This window comes from Loxodonta africana, chromosome 10 (assembly GCF_030014295.1).
Source record: "Loxodonta africana isolate mLoxAfr1 chromosome 10, mLoxAfr1.hap2, whole genome shotgun sequence".
NCBI lineage: Eukaryota > Metazoa > Chordata > Mammalia > Proboscidea > Elephantidae > Loxodonta > Loxodonta africana.
The window spans coordinates 119,441,789-119,449,555 of NC_087351.1; positions in this window are offsets into that span (position 1 = coordinate 119,441,789).

Here is a 7,767-nt window from a genome sequence, read left to right on the forward strand (position 1 = left end):
GGGTCGGCTGTGTCCTCCCTTGGCTCCGTGGCATCAGTGGCGGGTCCCCTGATGGGGGGGCTCCCTTAAGGGAAGGGGTCCTCTTACGGGTGTGGGGGGGTTGTCCTGACAGGGAATGGGGTGGTCCTCTGGGGGATGTCCTGGGTGCTCCAGGTCGCTCCTAGGGCGCCCGGGCCTGGCGGCGGTCTTCCGGGTCCCAGCGCCGGTCAGCGCTGCCAAGTGGAGTGAGCGTGTCTGAGGAGGGGTCGGGGGGGAGGGGCGCCTCGCGGGTCTCCCGGGTCCTGGGAGGGTCAGGCAGGGAGGAGCGCCCCGCTGGTGCGGGTCCTGGGGGGGTCGGGTCCTGGGACCGCCTGGTGGGAGGGGCGCCTCTTGGGGCTCGAGGGTCCTGGGACGGTCACCTGGCTCAGGTGAATGCCCTGTGCGTGTCTGTGCCTGCGCACAACAGTGGACGCGGATGCGTTTGCGAGGCCCAATTTGGTGAGGGGCACAACCCTTCGGCCCTGGAGCCTGAGGTACGCACACAGTCCTGGGTAAATGAAAGGAACCCAAGGAAAGGAACACAGGAACGAGCCTGAGGCAGCCGGTCCAATACGAGTTGGAACTGACTCTATGGCAGCTAAGGACACCAACATGATGTTAATGAGGCAGGATTAGAGGCCGTTGTGAACGAGCAGGACTCAATCTACAGGATTAGGTTGTATTTTGAGTCAATCTCTTTTGAGATATAAAAGAGGGAAGTGAGCAGAGAGGAGAGGGACCTTTTAACACCAAGCAAGAAGAACCAGGAGCTGTACATATCCTTTAGACCTGGGGTCCCTGTGATGACAAGCTCCTCGACCAGGGGAAGTTTGGTGACAAGGACTTTCCCCCAGAGCGGAAATAGAGGGAAAGCCGTCCTCTGGAGCTGGCCCTCTAGCTTCCTGGACTGTGACAGAATAAATTCTGTTTGCTAAAGCCATCCACTTGTGGTATTTCTCTTACAGCAGCACTAGGTGACTAAGACACCATCCACTGTGGTATTTCTGTTACAGCAGCACTAGGTGACTAAGACACCATCCACTGTGGTATTTCTGTTACAGCAGCACTAGGTGACTAAGACACCATCCACTGTGGTATTTCTCTTATAGCAGCACTAGGTGACTGAGACACCATCCACTGTGGTATTTCTGTTATAGCAGCACTAGGTGACTGAGACACCATTCACTGTGGTATTTCTGTTACAGCAGCACTAGGTGACTGAGACACCATCCACTTGTCGTATTTCTGTTACAGCAGCACTAGGTGACTAAGACACCATCCACTGTGGTATTTCTCTTATAGCAGCACTAGGTGACTGAGACACCATCCACTGTGGTATTTCTGTTATAGCAGCACTAGGTGACTGAGACACCATTCACTGTGGTATTTCTGTTACAGCAGCACTAGGTGACTGAGACACCATCCACTGTGGTATTTCTGTTACAGCAGCACTAGGTGACTGAGACACCATCCACTTGTCGTATTTCTGTTACAGCAGCACTAGGTGACTAAGACACCATCCACTGTGGTATTTCTGTTACAGCAGCACTAGGTGACTGAGACACCATCCACTGTGGTATTTCTCTTACAGCAGCACTAGGTGACTGAGACACCATCCACTGTGGTATTTCTGTTATAGCAGCACTAGGTGACTGAGACACCATTCACTGTGGTATTTCTGTTACAGCAGCACTAGGTGACTGAGACACCATCCACTTGTCGTATTTCTGTTACAGCAGCACTAGGTGACTAAGACACCATCCACTGTGGTATTTCTGTTACAGCAGCACTAGGTGACTGAGACACCATCCACTGTGGTATTTCTCTTACAGCAGCACTAGGTGACTGAGACACCATCCACTGTGGTATTTCTGTTATAGCAGCACTAGGTGACTGAGACACCATCCACTGTGGTATTTCTGTTACAGCAGCACTAGGTGACTGAGACACCATTCACTGTGGTATTTCTGTTACAGCAGCACTAGGTGACTGAGACACCATCCACTTGTCGTATTTCTGTTACAGCAGCACTAGGTGACTGAGACACCATCCACTTGTCGTATTTCTGTTACAGCAGCACTAGGTGACTAAGACACCATCCACTGTGGTATTTCTGTTACAGCAGCACTAGGTGACTGAGACACCATCCACTTGTCGTATTTCTGTTACAGCAGCACTAGGTGACTAAGACACCATCCACTGTGGTATTTCTGTTACAGCAGCACTAGGTGACTGAGACACCATCCACTGTGGTATTTCTGTTACAGCAGCACTAGGTGACTGAGACACCACCCACTGTGGTATTTCTGTTACAGCAGCACTAGGTGACTGAGACACCACCCACTGTGGTATTTCTGTTACAGCAGCACTAGGTGACTGAGACACCACCCACTGTGGTATTTCTGTTACAGCAGCACTAGGTGACTAAGACACCATCCACTGTGGTATTTCTGTTACAACAGCACTAGGTGACTGAGACACCATCCACTGTGGTATTTCTGTTACAGCAGCACTAGGTGACTAAGACACATCTACTTGTGGTGTTTCTGTTACAGCAGCACTAGGTGACTAAGACACATCTACTTGTGGTGTTTCTGTTACAGCAGCACTAGGTGACTAAGACAGCATTCACTGTGGTATTTCTGTTACAACAGCACTAGGTGACTGAGACACCATCCACTGTGGTATTTCTGTTACAGCAGCACTAGGTGACTGAGACACCATCCACTTGTGGTATTTCTGTTACAGCAGCACTAGGTGACTAAGACACCATCCACTGTGGTATTTCTGTTACAGCAGCACTAGGTGACTAAGACACCATCCACTGTGGTATTTCTGTTACAGCAGCACTAGGTGACTAAGACACCATCCACTTGTGGTATTTCTGTTACAGCAGCACTAGGTGACTAAGACACCATCCACTTGTGGTATTTCTGTTACAGCAGCACTAGGTGACTAAGACACCATCCACTTGTGGTATTTCTGTTATAGCAGCACTAGGTGGCTAAGACACCATCCACTGTGGTATTTCTGTTACAGCAGCCCTAGGTGACTAAGACACCATCCACTGTGGTATTTCTGTTATAGCAGCACTAGGTGACTAACACACCATCCACTGTGGAATTTCTGTTATAGCAGCACTAGGTGGCTGAGACACCATCCACTGTGGTATTTCTGTTACAGCAGCACTAGGTGACTGAGACACCATCCACTGTGGTATTTCTGTTACAGCAGCACTAGGAGACTGAGACACCCTCCACTGTGGTATTTCTGTTATAGCAGCACTAGGTGACTAAGATACCAAAGAATTCCAAGCAGCATTACTGGGCACCTTAGGTCTGCTCCAGTCCATGTTGTACCAGTTGCGGTGGAGTGGACTCCACCTCAGTTCTAGGGTACGTGGACAACACTGGCTGGTGGATTCAAACTGTCAACCGTTTGGTTAGCAGCCAAGCTCTTAACCACTGAGCCACCAGGGCTCCAAAATACAATATGGTATTTATAAAATAAATTAAAATGTACAAAATGATAAAATTAACTAAAATAAATACATAAATGTAATATGAAAAGAATTAAATTAAACTATAAAACATAACATGACTTAACCAAACATAAATAAAATAAAATATACTATAAAAATAATTCAAATTAAATATTTGTAAGAAATTGAATTAAATGAAACGTTACTGTGAATCTAAAACACAATGAAAATGAAATAAAATCTTCCCAGAAACACATCTCCTCCTTGCCTCTTGTTATCCCCTTACTTCTGTGTGTGCCATAATCTCACTGATGTCTTCTTTATTTTTCTAACATAATGTGTGGCCCCTGTTAGACATCTGACGTATGTCCACTCCAGCAGAAACGTGGGTCCAGGACAAGGGTTACATGTGAATGACCACTGTGCCCTTCAACCACAGCCTCTTCAGGGTGGCCATGGCCAGGTGGCTGGACCCCCTGAAGGCTGCCCGCATTCATCCCAGCCCAGTGGCTGCTCCTCAAAGGGCCCTGTCTCTCCTCTGTGTCCTTCTGACTTGTAAGGGACTGAATCCTAAAGAGCAACTTTCTAGCTATGTTTACATTAAAGAAATCGTAAGGTTTTATCTCTGGAGGAATAAATTGTTTTTAGGTGCCGTTGTGTCAGTTCCGACTCATGGTAATCCCTATGTACAACAGGAAGAAACATAGTCTGGTCCTGCACCATCTTCACAATTGTCGCTATGTTTGATCCTATTGTTGCAGCCACTGTGTCAATCCATCTCATTCAGGATCTTCCTCTTTTTTGCTAACCCTCTACCAAGCATGATATCCTTCTCCAGAAACTGGTCCCTGATGATAACATGTCCAATGTGTGTGAGATAAAGTCTCGCCATCCTCACTTCTAAGGAGCATTCTGGCTATACTTCTTCCAAGACAGACTTGTTCATTCTTCTGGCAGTCCATGATATATTCAGTATTCTTTGCCAACACCATAACTCAAAAACGTCAATTCTTCTTCGGTCTTCTTTATTCATTGTCCAGCTTTCACATGAATACGAGACGATTGGAAACATCAGGACTTGGGTCAGGTGCACCTTAGTCCTCAAAGTGACATCTTTGCTTTTGAACACTTTGAAGAAGTCTTTTGCAGCAGATTTGTCCAATGCAATGTGTTGTTGGATTTCTTGCCTGCTGACCCGAGGGGGTTGAAGCCTGCTTCCATGGGTGTAGAGGAGTAAGTCATCCACTGAGAATCCTTGTGTTGGTTCTTTTACCATGAGACACAATTTCACACGTACCACCCTGCATCATTTCACACTACATGGCATCAGGCTGCGTGGCAGAATGCCAAAACTGTACTTTCATCTAAAATCCAAATAATAACCAGACACAAGGATGACTTGTAGACAAACTCTTTGTTAGGGCCCATAAAAGTAACGAGCTCAAAATAGATCAAATATTGATGAAGTGAAACTCCGGAGCCTGGAGGTTTTAAGGATGGTTGTAATGAGACTAGATGAAGAAATTTATGGAAAGCTCTAAGTTTCACATGCCATCTCTGAGGGGAACAGGGATGGTCATCCCACTCACTAGCTAAGAGAGGAGCAACAAGAAACCCATTTGGAATTTATGAGATTGCTTTTCAGTTAGAGAAGCACAGTGCACTGTGGTCTAACTCCTGTCCAGAGATTCTGAAAAGCAGAGAAGACCTTGTGGTTCTTCTGGCTGCTGGAGCTAAGAGAGCTTGCTTCAGTGGGGTCTGGCCCAAGCCCAGAGACTGACAGGACAAAGGTCATCAGTGTTCTTGTGGCACTGACACAGTCCCCACAGACTTCTAAGCACTAAATAGAGGGTACGAATAAACCTCATTTCCCTATTGTGGTCATATGTCTGTGAGAGGAGACAGTGAAGATAATAGTAATCAATAGCTAAAACAGTGATATATCAGGGATAAATGCCAAATGGAAACAGAAAGCAAAGAGGAAATAGATGTCCAGAACGCAGTTGAGTTTGGGGTTTTAATTAAATTTAATTATCTGTTGGTTATCGTTCATGCTCTCCTGTCCTTTGCTGATTCCTCCTCACCAGCCTGTTTTTTTTAATCTGTGTAGTTTCTAAACTTGACCCACTTCTGCCCCTCCCCACTGGCCCTGTGACCTGCTACCAGGGCAGGATAGAAATCACCGGATTCACCCTGATTTTAGGGATGAATAAAATGTCAGTAACTTTAAATACCACCATTCTTCTGTCACTTTGTCCTACTGTGATGGCTTGCGTGTTGTTATGATGCATTCCAAACACTGGCATGGTCACCCACAGTGAACAGGTTTCAGCAGAACCTCCAGACTAAGAAAGACTAGGAAGAAAGGCCTGGCAATCTACTTTGGAAAATTAGCCAATGAAACCCTTATGGATAATACTGCTACAACAATGGACTCAAACACACCAACTGTCATCGAGATGGCACAGGACAGGGCAAAGTTTTGTTGTGTTATACATAAGGTCACCATGAGTCGGAGCTGACTCAACGGCACCTGACGACAACATCTTTAAATAAATTGCTAATTTCTAGGAATATTTAAATAAAATAAGATAAAATGAATAAAGTGAAAACATGTTAGTATGAACCTAGTTTATCTGACATATATTAAAATTTTGTGTTAGAACTAACAGGATGATGCAGGAGCTGTTTTGGGGTGAAAACATGGATTGGGTGCTGTTCCTACCATTCTATCAAATAAATCATCAAAGAGTGGCAATTAGTGCCACTGGCATCATTGGTCCAATATAATCAACTTGCCAGCTGTGTGCAGGGCCTTCTCCCCACGGAATCTGTCACATAGCCATCTACAACCTCTGTCTTTCTTGCTGGCAGACAGAGCAGTCCTTATTGGCATTTTGACCCTTAGAGGGTACAAGGGGGATGTGTCTATATTCAGCCCACCTCTGCATTGGTGCAGCACCCCCATGCCCTCTCATTTCATGGCCCCAGTTGGCCACCTCAAGTGAGCATACCAACAGGTCCGTCTGCTGATTCCAATCACCTTCCGATCCAGGAGGGGGGTTTTTCTGATGGACATCGACATGACCTGCTCTGATGTGCCCTCTAAGTTCCCAGAGTGCTTTCCATAGGTCCATGCCCCACACGGGTGTCCCCTCAATAGTCCAATTTTCCATTGCTAATTTTTTAAAATTTTTATTGTGCTTTAAGTGAAAGTTTATGAATCAAGTCAGTCCCTCACACAAAAACATATACACCTTGCTACATACTCCCAATTACTCCCCCCCTAATGAGACAGACTGCTCCCTCCCTCCACTCTCTCTTTTCATGTCCATTTTGCCAGCTTCTTCTAACCCCCTCTACCCTCTCATCTCCCCTCCAGGCAGGAGATGGCAACATAGTCTCAAGTGTCCACCTGATCCAAGAGGCTCACTCCTCACCAGTTTCTCTCTCCAACCCATCGTCTAGTCTGATCCATGTCTGAAGAGTTGGTTTTGGGAATGGTTCCCGTCCTGGGCCAACAGAAGGTCTGGGGGCCATGGGCACCGGGGTCCTTCTAGTCTCAGTCAGACCATTAAGTCTGGTCTTTTTATGAGAATATGGGGTCTGCATCCCACTGCTCTCCTGCTCCCTCAGGGGTTCTCTGTTGTGTTCCCTGTCAGGGCAGTCATCGGTTGTAGCCGGGCACCGTCTAGTTCTCCTGGTCTCAGGATGATGTAGTCTCTAGTTCATGTGGCCCTCTCTGTCTCTTGGGCTCATAATTACCTTGTGTCCTTGGTGTTCTTCATTCTCCTTTGATCCAGGTGGGTTGAGACCAATTGATGCATCTTAGATGGCCGCTTGCTAGCGTTTAAGACCCCAGACACCACTCTTCAAAGTGGGATGCAGAATGTTTTCTTAACAGATTATATTATGTCACTTGACTTAGATGTTCCCTAAAACCATGGTTCCCAAACCCCTGCCCCTGCTATTCAGTTTGAAGCATTCAGTTTATTCAGGAAACTTCTTTGCTTTTGATTTAGTCCAGTTGTGCTGACCTCCCTTGAATTGTGTGTTGTCTTTCTCTTCACCTAAAGTAGGTCTTATCTACTGCCTAATTAGTGCATACCCCTTTCCCACTCTCCCTCCCTCCCCCTTCTCGTAACTACAAAAGAATGTTTTCTTCTCAGTTTAAACTATTTCTCAAGTTCTTATAATGGAGGTCTTATACAGTATTTGTCCTTTTGCAACTGACTAATTTCGCTCAGCATAATGCCTTCCAGGTTCCT